This window comes from Oncorhynchus nerka, linkage group LG22 (assembly GCF_034236695.1).
Source record: "Oncorhynchus nerka isolate Pitt River linkage group LG22, Oner_Uvic_2.0, whole genome shotgun sequence".
Lineage (NCBI taxonomy): Eukaryota > Metazoa > Chordata > Actinopteri > Salmoniformes > Salmonidae > Oncorhynchus > Oncorhynchus nerka.
In genome coordinates this window covers 86,479,020-86,494,758 of record NC_088417.1, presented here as the reverse complement: position 1 = coordinate 86,494,758, position 15,739 = coordinate 86,479,020, and positions in this window count along the sequence as shown.

Genomic DNA, 15,739 nt, shown 5'->3' with positions numbered 1-15,739 from the left:
AGAACAGAAAAGAACAGAACAGAGAGCAGAGAAAAGAACAGAACAGAGAGCAGAGAGCAGAGAACAGAGAACAGAACAGAACAGAACAGAGAGCAGAGAAAAGAACAGAACAGAGAGCAGAGAACAGATAAAAGAACAGAACAGAGAGCAGAGAGCAGAGAAAATAACATAACAGAGAGCAGAGAGCAGAGAGCAGAGAAAATAACAGAACAGAGAGCAGAGAGCAGAGAAAAGAACAGAACAGAGAAAAGAACAGAACTGAGAACAGAGAGAAGAGAAAAGAACAGAACAGAGAACATAGAACAGAAAAGAACAGAACAGAGGCAGAGAGAAGAGAAAAGAACAGAACAGAGAACAGAGAGAAGAGAAAAGAACAGAACAGAGAGCAGAGAGAAGAGAAAAGAACAGAACAGAAAGCAGAGAAAGGAACAGAACCGAGAGCAGAGAACAGAGAAAAGTACAGAACAGAGAGCACAGAAAAGAACAGAGCAGAGAACAGAGAAAAGAACAGAACAGAACAGAGAACAGATAACAGAGAACAGAGAAAAGAACAAAACAGAGAGAAGAGAACAGAGAAAAGAACAGAACAGAGAGCAGAGAAAATAACAGAACAGAGAGCAGAGAACAGAGAACAGAGAAAAGGACAGAACAGAGAGCAGAGAAAAGAACAGAACAGAGAACAGAGAGCAGAGAACAGAGAAAAGAACAGAAGAGAACAGAGAGCAGAGAAAAGAACAGAAGAGAGCAGAGAACAGATAAAAGAACAGAACAAAGAGCAGAGAGCAGAGAAAATAACATAACAGAGAGCAGAGAGCAGAGAAAATAACAGAACAGAGAGCAGAGAGCAGAGAAAAGAACAGAACAGAGAACAGAGAGAAGAGAAAAGAACAGAACAGAGAACATAGAACAGAAAAGAACAGAACAGAACAGAGGCAGAGAGAAGAGCAAATAACAGAACAGAAAGCAGAGAAAGGAACAGAACAGAGAGAAGAGAACAGAGAAAAGGACAGAACAGAGAGCACAGAAAAGAACAGAACAGAGAGCAGAGAACAGAGAAAAGAACAGAACAGAACAGAGAACAGAGAGCAGAGAACAGAGAAAAGAACAGAACAGAGAGCAGAGAAAATAACAGAACAGAGAGCAGAGAACAGAGAACAGAGAAAAGGACAGAACAGAGAGCAGAGAAAAGAACAGAACAGAGAGCAGAGAACAGAGAAAAGAACAGAACAAAGAACAGAGAAAAGAACAGAACAGAGAACAGAGAAAAGAACAGAACAGAGAAAAGAACAGAGAACAGAGAAAAGAACAGAACAGAGAGCAGAGAACAGAGACAATAACAGAACAGAGATCAGAGAACAGTGAAAAGAACAGAACAGATAACATAGAGCAGAGAAAAGAACAGAACAGAACAGAGAGCAGAGAACAGAGAACAGAGAAAATGACAGAACAGAGAGCAGAGAAAAGGACAGAACAGAGAGCAGAGAACAGAGAACAGAGAAAAGAACAGAACAGAGTGCAGAGAAAAGAACAGAACAGAGAGCAGAGAACAGAGAAAAGAACAGAACAGAACAGAACAGAGAGCAGAGAAAAGAACAGAACAGAGAGCAGAGAACAGATAAAAGAACAGAACAGAGAGCAGAGAGTAGAGAAAATAACATAACAGAGAGCAGAGAGCAGAGAAAATAACAGAACAGAGAGCAGAGAGCAGAGAAAAGAACAGAACAGAGAAAAGAACAGAACCGAGAACAGAGAGAAGAGAAAAGAACAGAACAGAGAACATAGAACAGAAAATAACAGAACAGAGGCAGAGAGAAGAGAAAAGAACAGAACAGAGAACAGAGAGAAGAGAAAAGAACAGAACAGAGAGCAGAGAGAAGAGAAAAGAACAGAACAGAAAGCAGAGAAAGGAACAGAACAGAGAGCAGAGAACAGAGAAAATGACAGAACAGAGAGCACAGAAAAGAACAGAGCAGAGAACAGAGAAAAGAACAGAACAGAACAGAGAAAAGGACAGAACAGAGAGCAGAGAAAAGAACAGAACGGAGAGCAGAGAACAGAGAAAAGAACAGAACAGAGAACAGAGAAAAGAACAAAACAGAGAGCAGAGAGCAGAGAAAAGAACAGAACAGAGAGCAGAGAAAAGAACAGAACGGAGAGCAGAGAACAGAGAAAAGAACAGAACAGAGAACAGAGAAAAGAACAAAACAGAGAGCAGAGAACAGAGAATAGAACAGAACAGAGAGCATAGAAAAGAACAGAACAGAGAGCAGAGAGCAGAGAAAAGAACAGAACAGAGAAAAGAACAGAACAGAGAGCAGAGAACAGATAAAAGAACAGAACAGAGAGAAGAGAAAAGAACAGAACAGAGAACAGAAAAGAACAGAGAACAGAGAACAGAAAAGAACAGAACAGAGGCAGAGAGAAGAGAAAAGAACAGAGTACAGAGAGAAGAGAAAAGAACAGAACAGAGAGCAGAGAGAAGAGAAAAGAACAGAACAGAAAGCAGAGAACAGAGAAAAGGACAGAACAGAGAGAAGAGAAAAGAACAGAACATAGAGCAGACAACAGAGAAAAGATCAGAACAAAGAACAGAGAAAAGAACAAAACAGAGAGCAGAGAACAGAGAAAATAACAGAACAGAGAGCGGAGAGCAGAGAAAAGAACAGAACAGAGAAAAGAAAAGAACCGAGAACAGAGAGAAGAGAAAAGAACAGAACAGAGAACATAGAACAGAAAAGAACAGAGGCAGAGAGAAGAGAAAAGAACAGAACAGAGAACAGAGAGAAGAGAAAAGAACAGAACAGAGAGCAGAGAGAAGAGAAAAGAATAGAACAGAAAGCAGAGAAAGGAACAGAACAGAGAGCAGAGAACAGAGAAAAGGACAGAACAGAGAGCACAGAAAAGAACAGAGCAGAGAACAGAGAAAAGAACAGAACAGAACAGAGAACAGATAACAGAGAACAGAGAAAAGAACAAAACAGAGAGCAGAGAGCAGAGAAAAGAACAGAACAGAGAGCAGAGAAAATAACAGAACAGAGAGCAGAGAACAGAGAACAGAGAAAAGGACAGAACAGAGAGCAGAGAAAAGAACAGAACGGAGAGCAGAGAACAGAGAAAAGAACAGAACAGAGAACAGAGAATAGAACAGAACAGAGAGCAGAGAAAAGAACAGAACAGAGAAAATAACAGAACAGAGAGCAGAGAACAGATAAAAGAACAGAACAGAGAGAAGAGAAAAGAACAGAACAGAGAACAGAAAAGAACAGAGAACAGAGAACAGAAAAGAACAGAACAGAGGCAGAGAGAAGAGAAAAGAACAGAGAACAGAGAGAAGAGAAAAGAACAGAACAGAGAGCAGAGAGAAGAGAAAAGAATAGAACAGAAAGCAGAGAAAGGAACAGAACAGAGCAGAGAACAGAGAAAAGGACAGAACAGAGAGCACAGAAAAGAACAGAGCAGAGAACAGAGAAAAGAACAGAACAGAACAGAGAACAGATAACAGAGAACAGAGAAAAGAACAAAACAGAGAGCAGAGAGCAGAGAAAAGAACAGAACAGAGAGCAGAGAAAATAACAGAACAGAGAGCAGAGAACAGAGAACAGAGAAAAGGACAGAACAGAGAGCAGAGAAAAGAACAGAACGGAGAGCAGAGAACAGAGAAAATAACAGAACAGAGAACAGAGAATAGAACAGAACAGAGAGCAGAGAAAAGAACAGAACAGAGAAAATAACAGAACAGAGAGCAGAGAACAGATAAAAGAACAGAACAGAGAGAAGAGAAAAGAACAGAACAGAGAACAGAAAAGAACAGAGAACAGAGAACAGAAAAGAACAGAACAGAGGCAGAGAGAAGAGAAGAGAAAAGAACAGAGAACAGAGAGAAGAGAAAAGAACAGAACAGAGAGCAGAGAGAAGAGAAAAGAACAGAGAACAGAGAGAAGAGAAAATAACAGAACAGAGAGCAGAGAGAAGAGAAAAGAACAGAACAGAAAGCAGAGAACAGAGAAAAGGACAGAACAGAGAGAAGAGAAAAGAACAGAACATAGAGCAGAGAACAGAGAAAAGAACAGAACAAAGAACAGAGAAAAGAACAAAACAGAGAGCAGAGAACAGAGAAAAGAACAGAACAGAGAACAGAGAACAGAGAACATAGAACAGAGAACAGCGAAAAGAACAAAACAGAGAGCAGAGAACAGAGAATAGAACAGAACAGAGAGCAGAGAAAAGAACAGAACAGAGAGCAGAGAGCAGAGAACAGATAAAAGAACAGAACAGAGAGCAGAGAAAAGAACATAACAGAGAGCAGAGAAAAGAACATAACAGAGAACAGACAATAGAAAAGAACAGAACAGAGAGCAGAGAGAAGAGAAAAGAACAGAACAGACGGCAGAGAAAAGAACAGAACAGAGAGCAGAGAGCAGAGAAAAGAACAGAACAGAGAACAGAGAATAGAAAAGAACAGAACAGAGAGCAGAGAGAAGAGAAAAGAACAGAACAGAGGGCAGAGAAAAGAACAGAACAGAGAGCAAAGAGCAGAGAAAAGAACAGAACATAGAACAGAGAAAAGAACAGAACAGAGAGCAGAGAAAAGAACAGAACAGAGAACAGAGAGAAGAGAAAAGAACAGAACAGAGAGCAGAGAGAAGAGAAAAGAACAGAACAGAGAGCAGAGAAAAGAACAGAACAGAGAGCAGAGAGCAGAGAAAAGAACAGAACAGAGAGAACAGAACATAACAGAGAACAGAGAAAAGAGAAAAGAACAGAATAGAGAGAAGAGAAAAGAACAGAACAGAGAGCAGAGAAAAGAACAGAACAGAGAGCAGAGAACAGAGAAAAGGACAGAACAGAGAGCACAGAAAAGAACAGAGCAGAGAACAGAGAAAAGAACAGAACAGAACAGAGAACAGATAACAGAGAACAGAGAAAAGAACAAAACAGAGAGCAGAGAGCAGAGAAAAGAACAGAACAGAGAGCAGAGAAAATAACAGAACAGAGAGCAGAGAACAGAGAACAGAGAAAAGGACAGAACAGAGAGCAGAGAAAAGAACAGAACGGAGAGCAGAGAACAGAGAAAAGAACAGAACAGAGAACAGAGAAAAGAACAAAACAGAGAGCAGAGAGCAGAGAAAAGAACAGAACAGAGAGCAGAGAAAAGAACAGAACGGAGAGCAGAGAACAGAGAAAAGAACAGAACAGAGAACAGAGAAAAGAACAAAACAGAGAGCAGAGAACAGAGAATAGAACAGAACAGAGAGCATAGAAAAGAACAGAACAGAGAGCAGAGAGCAGATAAAAGAACAGAACATAACAGAGAGCAGAGAAAAGAACAGAACAGAGAAAAGAACAGAGAGCAGAGAACAGATAAAAGAACAGAACAGAGAAAAGAACAGAACAGAAGAGAACAGAGAACAGAGAACAGAGAAAGAACAGAACAGAGAACATAGAACAGAAAGAAAGAACAGAACAGAGAACAGAGAGAACAGAGAAAAGAACAGAACAGAGAACAGAGAGAAGAGAAAAGAACAGAACAGAAAGCAGAGAACAGAGAGAAAAGGACAGAACAGAAAAGAACAGAACAGAGGCAAGAGAAAAGAACAGAACATAGAGCAGACAACAGAGAAAAGATCAGAACAAAGAACAGAGAAAAGAACAAAACAGAGAGCAGAGAACAGAGAAAATAACAGAACAGAGAGCGGAGAGCAGAGAAAAGAACAGAACAGAGAAAAGAAAAGAACCGAGAACAGAGAGAAAAAGAACAGAACAGAGAACATAGAACAGAAAAGAACAGAACAGAGAACAGATACATCAGAGAGAAGAGAAAAGAACAGAACAGAGAACAGAGAGAAGAGAAAAGAACAGAACAGAGAGCAGAGAGAAAGAAAAGAATAGAACAGAAAGCAGGGAAAGGAACAGAACAGAGAGCAGAGAACAGAGAAAAGGACAGAACAGAGAGCACAGAAAAGAACAGAGCAGAGAACAGAGAAAAGAACAGAACAGAACAGAGAACAGATAACAGAGAACAGAGAAAAGAACAAAACAGAGAGCAGAGAGCAGAGAAAAGAACAGAACAGAGAGCAGAGAAAATAACAGAACAGAGAGCAGAGAACAGAGAACAGAGAAAAGGACAGAACAGAGAGCAGAGAAAAGAACAGAACGGAGAGCAGAGAACAGAGAAAAGAACAGAACAGAGAACAGAGAATAGAACAGAACAGAGAGCAGAGAAAAGAACAGAACAGAGAAAATAACAGAACAGAGAGCAGAGAACAGATAAAAGAACAGAACAGAGAGAAGAGAAAAGAACAGAACAGAGAACAGAAAAGAACAGAGAACAGAGAACAGAAAAGAACAGAACAGAGGCAGAGAGAAGAGAAAAGAACAGAGAACAGAGAGAAGAGAAAAGAACAGAACAGAGAGCAGAGAGAAGAGAAAAGAATAGAACAGAAAGCAGAGAAAGGAACAGAACAGAGAGCAGAGAACAGAGAAAAGGACAGAACAGAGAGCACAGAAAAGAACAGAGCAGAGTACAGAGAAAAGAACAGAACAGAACAGAGAACAGATAACAGAGAACAGAGAAAAGAACAAAACAGAGAGCAGAGAGCAGAGAAAAGAACAGAACAGAGAGCAGAGAAAATAACAGAACAGAGAGCAGAGAACAGAGAACAGAGAAAAGGACAGAACAGAGAGCAGAGAAAAGAACAGAACGGAGAGCAGAGAACAGAGAAAAGAACAGAACAGAGAACAGAGAATAGAACAGAACAGAGAGCAGAGAAAAGAACAGAACAGAGAAAATAACAGAACAGAGAGCAGAGAACAGATAAAAGAACAGAACAGAGAGAAGAGAAAAGAACAGAACAGAGAACAGAAAAGAACAGAGAACAGAGAACAGAAAAGAACAGAACAGAGGCAGAGAGAAGAGAAAAGAACAGAGAACAGAGAGAAGAGAAAAGAACAGAACAGAGAGCAGAGAGAAGAGAAAAGAACAGAGAACAGAGAGAAGAGAAAAGAACAGAACAGAGAGCAGAGAGAAGAGAAAAGAACAGAACAGAAAGCAGAGAACAGAGAAAAGGACAGAACAGAGAGAAGAGAAAAGAACAGAACATAGAGCAGAGAACAGAGAAAAGAACAGAACAAAGAACAGAGAAAAGAACAAAACAGAGAGCAGAGAACAGAAAAAAGAACAGAACAGAGAACAGAGAACATAGAACAGAGAACAGCGAAAAGAACAAAACAGAGAGCAGAGAACAGAGAATAGAACAGAACAGAGAGCAGAGAAAAGAACAGAACAGAGAGCAGAGAGCAGAGAACAGATAAAAGAACAGAACAGAGAGCAGAGAAAAGAACATAACAGAGAACAGACAATAGAAAAGAACAGAACAGAGAGCAGAGAGAAGAGAAAAGAACAGAACAGACGGCAGAGAAAAGAACAGAACAGAGAGCAGAGAGCAGAGAAAAGAACAGAACAGAGAACAGAGAATAGAAAAGAACAGAACAGAGAGCAGAGAGAAGAGAAAAGAACAGAACAGAGGGCAGAGAAAAGAACAGAACAGAGAGCAAAGAGCAGAGAAAAGAACAGAACATAGAACAGAGAAAAGAACAGAACAGAGAGCAGAGAAAAGAACAGAACAGAGAACAGAGAGAAGAGAAAAGAACAGAACAGAGAGCAGAGAGAAGAGAAAAGAACAGAACAGAGAGCAGAGAAAAGAACAGAACAGAGAGCAGAGAGCAGAGAAAAGAACAGAACAGAGAGAACAGAACATAACAGAGAACAGAGAAAAGAGAAAAGAACAGAATAGAGAGAAGAGAAAAGAACAGAGAGCAGAGAAAAGAACAGAACAGAGAGCAGAGAGCAGAGAAAAGAACAGAACAGAGAGCAGAGAAAAGAACAGAACAGAGAGCAGAGAAAATAACAGAACAGAGAGCAGAGAAGAGAGAGCAGAGAAAATAACAGAACAGAGAGCAGAGAGCAGAGAAAATAACAGAACAGAGAGCATTGCCACTCACCTAGAGTCCCACAGGGTTTGTTCTTGTAAGTGCAGATGTCGTACCTGATGGAGAAAAAGAAGAGAGAAAAAAACATGAGACATGATTCTTCTGTCAGGCTCTCTCTAGTTCTATTCTATTCTACTATATTCTACTCTACTCTATCCTAGTCTATTTTACTATACTCTATCCTAGTCTATTATATTCTCCTATACTCTATCCTAGTCTATTTTACTCTACTCTACTCTATCCTAGTCTATTTGTTCTACTCTACTCTATGCTAGTATATTATATTCTACTCTACTCTATCCTAGTCTATTATATTCTACTCTATCCTAGTCCATTATATTCTACTCTACTCTATCCTAGTCTATTATATTCTACTCTACTCTACTCTATGCTAGTCTATTATATTCTACTCTACTCTATCCTAGTCTATTATATTCTACTCTATCCTAGTCTATTATATTCTACGCTACTCTATCCTAGTCTATTATATTCTACTCTAGTCTATCCTAGTCTATTATATTCTACTATATTCTACTCTACTCTATCCCAGTCTATTATATTCTACTCTACTCTATCCTAGTCTATTATATTCTACTCTACTCTATCCCAGTCTATTATATTCTACTCTACTCTATCCTAGTCTATTATATTATATTAAATTCTACTCTACTCTATCCTAGTCTATTATATTCTACTCTACTCTATCCTAGTCTATTAAATTCTACTCTACTCTATCCTAGTCTATTAAATTCTACTCTACTCTATCCTAGTCTATTATATTCTACTCTACTCTATCCTAGTCTATTATATTCTACTATATTCTACTCTACTCTATCCTAGTCTATTATATTCTACTATACTCTATCCTAGTCTATTATATTCTACTATATTCTATTCTACTCTACTCTACTCTATCCCAGTCTATTATATTCTACTCTACTCTATCCCAGTCTATTATATTCTACTCTACTCTATCCCAGTCTATTATATTCTACTCTACTCTATCCTAGTCTATTATATTCTACTCTACTCTATCCTAGTCTATTATATTCTACTATATTCTACTCTACTCTATCCTAGTCTATTATATTCTGCTCTACTCTATCCTAGTCTATTATATTCTACTATATTCTACTCTACTCTATCCTAGTCTATTATATTCTACTATACTCTATCCCAGTCTATTATATTCTACTCTACTCTATCCTAGTATATTATATTCTACTATATTCTCTTCTACTCTACTCTATACCAGTCTATTATATTCTACTCTACTCTATCCCAGTCTATTTTATTCTACTCTACTCTATCCCAGTCTATTATATTCTACTCTACTCTATCCTAGTCTATTATATTCTACTATATTCTACTCTACTCTATCCCAGTCTATTATATTCTACTCTATCCCAGTCTATTATATTCTACTCTACTCTATCCTAGTCTATTATATTATACTATATTCTACTCTACTCTATCCTAGTCTATTATATTCTACTCTATCCTAGTCTATTATATTCTACTCTACTCTATCCTAGTCTATTATATTCTACTATATTCTACTCTACCTATCCCAGTCTATTATATTCTACTCTACTCTATCCTAGTCTATTATATTCTACTATATTCTACTCTACTCTATCCTAGTCTATTATATTCTACTATATTCTACTATACTCTATCCTAGTCTATTATATTCTACTCTATCCTAGTCTATTATATTCTACTCTACTCTATCCTAGTCTATTATATTCTACTCTACTCTATCCTAGTCTATTATATTCTACTATATTCTACTCTACTCTATCCCAGTCTATTATATTCTACTCTACTCTATCCTAGTCTATTATATTCTACTATATTCTACTCTACTCTATCCTAGTCTATTATATTCTACTATATTCTACTCTACTCTATCCTAGTCTATTATATTCTACTCTATCCTAGTCTATTATATTCTACTATATTCTACTCTACTCTATCCTAGTGTATTATATTCTACTCTACTCTATCCTAGTCTATTATATTCTACTCTACTCCATCCCAGTCTATTATATTCTACTCTACTCTATCCTAGTCTATTATATTCTACTATATTCTACTCTACTCTATCCTAGTCTATTATATTCTACTATATTCTACTCTACTCTATCCTAGTCTATTATATTCTACTATATTCTACTCTACTCTATCCCAGTCTATTATATTCTACTCTACTCTATCCTAGTCTATTATATTCTACTATATTCTACTCTACTCTATCCTAGTCTATTATATTCTACTATATTCTACTATACTCTATCCTAGTCTATTATATTCTACTCTATCCTAGTCTATTATATTCTACTATATTCTACTCTACTCTATCCTAGTCTATTAAATTCTACTATATTCTACTCTACTCTATCCTAGTCTATTATATTCTACTCTATTCTACTCCACTCTATCCCAGTCTATTATATTCTACTATATTCTACTCTACTCTATCCTAGTCTATTATATTCTACTCTACTCTATCCTAGTGTATTATATTCTACTCTATCCTAGTCTATTATATTCTACTCTACTCTATCCTAGTCTATTATATTCTACTATATTCTACTCTACTCTATCCCAGTCTATTATATTCTACTCTACTCTATCCTAGTCTATTATATTCTACTATATTCTACTCTACTCTATCCTAGTCTATTATATTCTACTATATTCTACTATACTCTATCCTAGTCTATTATATTCTACTCTATCCTAGTCTATTATATTCTACTCTACTCTATCCTAGTCTATTATATTCTACTCTACTCTATCCTGGTCTATTATATTCTACTATATTCTACTCTACTCTATCCCAGTCTATTATATTCTACTCTACTCTATCCTAGTCTATTATATTCTACTATATTCTACTCTACTCTATCCCAGTCTATTATATTCTACTCTACTCTATCCTAGTCTATTATATTCTACTATATTCTACTCTACTCTATCCTAGTCTATTATATTCTACTATATTCTACTATACTCTATCCTAGTCTATTATATTCTACTCTATCCTAGTCTATTATATTATACTATATTCTACTCTACTCTATCCTAGTCTATTAAATTCTACTATATTCTACTCTACTCTATCCTAGTCTATTATATTATACTCTACTCTATCCTAGTGTATTATATTCTACTCTACTCTATCCTAGTCTATTATATTCTACTCTACTCCATCCCAGTCTATTATATTCTACTCTACTCTATCCTAGTCTATTATATTCTACTATATTCTACTCTACTCTATCCTAGTCTATTATATTCTACTCTACTCTATCCTAGTCTATTATATTCTACTATATTCTACTCTACTCTATCCTAGTCTATTATATTCTACTATATTCTACTATACTCTATCCTAGTCTATTATATTCTACTCTATCCTAGTCTATTATATTCTACTCTACTCTATCCTAGTCTATTATATTCTACTCTACTCTATCCTAGTCTATTATATTCTACTATATTCTACTCTACTCTATCCCAGTCTATTATATTCTACTCTACTATATTCTACTCTACTCTATGCCAGTCTATTATATTCTACTCTACTCTATCCCAGTCTATTATATTCTACTCTACTCTATCCTAGTCTATTATATTCTACTATATTCTACTCTACTCTATGCCAGTCTATTATATTCTACTCTACTCTATCCCAGTCTATTATATTCTACTCTACTCTATCCCAGTCTATTATATTCTACTCTACTCTATCCCAGTCTATTATATTCTACTCTACTCTATCCTAGTCTATTTTATTCTACTCTAAGCTCCTCTGATGTTGAAATGGGGCATCTCGGGCATCCACCTGCAGTATTTGACCATGGTTTTTATACTGCAACTGTCACGACTCCCACAGAAGGTGGCTCCCCTGCCTGTTCGGGCGGCGCCAGGTGGTCGTCGTCGCCGGTCTACTAGCTGCCACCGATCCCCTTTTCCTTTTCTGTTTGTTATGTCTTATTGGTTGCACCTGTATCTTATTTTGTTTTTGATTCAGGACTATTTAATTTAAACAAGCCCGCCTGCTTTTGTGCAGGCTTGTTTTCTGTTAGCCAGGTTGTGCGTGTAGTGTTTCTGTCCGTTTGTGCCCTGTGTTGGGTTGGACATTTGTGTGATTATTTTGCCTGTTGTTTTGGGCGTTAGCATTGGAAACCGAAATAAAGTCCGGTTTCCCCAGGATCCTCTGCTCTCTGCATTTGACTCCGCACCCACCACTCCAGGCGTTGTGACAGCAACAGATTAGTCAAATCATGAAGGTTTGTCCTTCTATAAATGTATGTAAATGTCAACCAGCTAACACACAGGCAAGCAGGCAGGCAAGACAGGCAGGCCAGGCAGGCAGGCAGGCAGGCAGAGAGCAACACAGTCTTTGAAGTCTATTAAGACCTTGCTGTGTCCCTGTTGTAGCCCTCTCTGTCTGTCTGTCTGTCTGTCTGTCCCTCCGTCCTCCCATTTATTTGTCTGTCTCTCTTTCTCTGTCTATCTGATACAATACTAATCCAATCCAACGCAGGACAAACCCCTGAATGTTAAACAACACATCATACATTTACCAGTCATTCCTAAACTTTTCATCTACTAAAAACCCAATGACACTGCAAATAAAATGTTGTTTTGCCCCCTCGGTCCGTCTCCCCTCCACCCCCCTACCCTGGTAGACCGGTTCCAAACCCATGAGGTACGGTCTCCAGGACAAACAGACTCCACCTCATTTACAAAATCTATTTATTTAGATTTATGTCCTTTAATTTCCCCCTGGGTTTCTCAAACACCACGGGCCACGTTCCAAACTAGACACACTGTGGCCATCAAACCCAGAACCTAATAAAGCAACAACAGCGAGGGAAGGAGAGGTCACTATGTATAGCACAGTGCCTAGAGGGATGAGATGGACCTGTACCATACATAACCTCCTCAGGGATAATGACTGTAACGACGGCAGAACAAGAGAACCATAAGAACATAGGGGAGAGAGAGAGCGAGAGAGAGAGAGATGTATTATTTTATTACAATGTATATTGTATACATTATTGCTTTGGTAATAGTTGGTTTTTCATGCAAATGAAGCAGCTTGAATTTGAAAGAGAGCGAGAGCGAGAGCGAGAGCAAGGGGAGCGGAGATAGAGAGACAGAAATAGACATACAGACAGGATAGTGAAGGATAGGTCACTATCATTCCTAGAAGAATGAGCTATCAGAACAGACCGTCCACCTCAAGGATAATGTCTCTTCCTTATGTTTCTGACTGACCACAACCAGACCGCAACCACAGGATACCAACGCCATGACAACCTCTGCCATGAACACGTCTACTATGACATCATGCTTGCTGTGTGCTCACTGTAACCACAGTCTGCGCTCTGCAGGGTGAACCAACCTCACATTGCACGCTTGGAAGTTTAATTTAATTTTAATTTAACCTTTATTTTAAATTAACAGGCAACTCAATGAAGAACAAATTATTATTTACAATGCCCGCCTGGCAGAAGTTGAGTTTGGGAGTACAGTATGCAATTAATATACTGTTATTAGCCATACAGAAGTCGGATCTTAATCTCTTGTGTTGCTGAAAATGTTCATGCACAGCAGAAAATGGAAGCTAGTAGTGTATTCAAGGTTTAAAAAGGCTTCTAAAGTTTGTAATTTCTACTTTAAAATCTCAACCTGATTTTTCCTAACAAAAAAATGTATCAACCCCTACAAAAAAATGAATTAATTTTTATCCACATAATAATTCACATTTCCTGTTGCTGCAGGATTATTTTCCTTCTGTAGCAAACTGGCTCAAATGAAGATCCTACATCTGTATACACATCAATACGGACTTAGTAGTGACAGAGTCTCCAATGCAATACACAAATATCTGTTAAAAACAGTAAGCACACAACTGAAACAAGGAGCTGGAGATCTATGATAAACTGCATGGCCTAGGGCAACCCTCATCAAAATCACTCATTGTCTTGGCTAGGTATTATCTCTAACCCAGATTACCCAGAGACCCAAAAGGGCAAAGAGCTGACCTGTAACATGACCCCTGATGAGGAGGAAGGCGAGGGGTAGGGTAGGGGAGAGGTTGCTGGTTCAAATCCGTGATCAGACTACGTGAAAAATCTGCCAATGTGCACTTTAACAAGACACTTAACGCAAATGTCTCCTGTAAGCTGCTTTGGATAAGAGTGTCTGCTAAATGACTAAAATGTAGATAGTAGGTAAGGCTTAACATGCCAAACTTCTCTAATGTTACTGACAGTAGTTGGGAGCCTTAGAAGTTATGCTGCCATTGTGATGCCAGAAGGCTACTGAAGGGGTTTTATGGAGTGCTTGCTGTCTTCAGCCGTCTGTTGTGTCCGTATTTATCGAAGAACTGGTCTGTACTGGTAAACTTACATCACATCAGCTTTCTGCTGCTACAGGTACTGGTCTGTACTGGTAAACTTACATCACATCAGCCTTCTGCTGCTACAGGGACTGGTCTGTACTGGTAAACTTACATCACATCAGCCTTCTGCTGCTACAGGGACTGGTCTGTACTGGTAAACTTACATCACATCAGCCTTCTGCTGCTACAGGCCTCTCCAGCATGTGTCTGATGCTAAACCAACACTAGCTGCTAGCCGTTCACTAAAGCCTTTTGTTGTATGCACAGGGAATGCTTTACGCTGCTTACAGAGTTCAGTGATGTTCAGTGACTGTGTTTGTATTATAGGCCCTCTACAACATCTCATTATAGAGAGAGAGAGAGAGAGAGAGAGAGAGAGAGAGATACTTGAATCAATTATAGAAGCCATTGCCCTTTATGGTTGTGAGGTCTGGGGTCCGCTCACCAACCAAGAATTCACAAAATGGGACTACGGAAATAGAAGGAACAGCACGTCAGAAATCAGCTCAATGTCATTGAAGAATCCATAGACTAACCACTTCCGGGTTACACAAATAATTATCTATCCAAAATGGAGATGTATGGGTAAACCACTTCTCCAATCTTTTTGACTCTATAACAATGAACAATGAACAAACAGCAAAAACATATACATGATCAAATACAAATGTTAGAATCAACTATTGAAGACTACCAGAACCCACTGGATTCTCCAATTACCTTGAATGAGCTACAGGACAAAATAAAAACTCTCCAACCCAAAAAGGCATGTGGTGTTGATGGTATGTGCAATGATGATCAAATGATCAAATATACAGACAACAAATTCCAATTAGCTATACGAAAACTCTTTAACATCATCCTTAGCTCTGGCATCTTCCCCAGTATTTGGAACAAAGGACTGATCACCCCAATCCACAAAAGTGGAGACAAATTTGACCCCAATAGCTACCGTGGGATATGCATCAACAGCAACCTTGGGAAAATCCTCTGCATTATCATTAACAGCAGACTCGTACATTTCCTCAGTGAAAACAATGTACTGAGCAAATGTCAAATTGGCTTTTTACCAAATTACCGTACCACAGACCACGTATGCACCCTGCACACCCTAATTGACAAAAAAAAAAAAAAAAATTATTCTCATGCTTTGTTTCTAGGTTAGACTACTGCAATGCTCTACTTTCCGGCTACCCGGATAAAGCACTAAATAAACTTCAGTTAGTGCTAAATACGGCTGCTAGAATCCTGACTAGATTGGTCCTGCCGAACATACCTACACGTACGCTACGGTCACAAGACGCAGGCCTCCTAATTGTCCCTAGA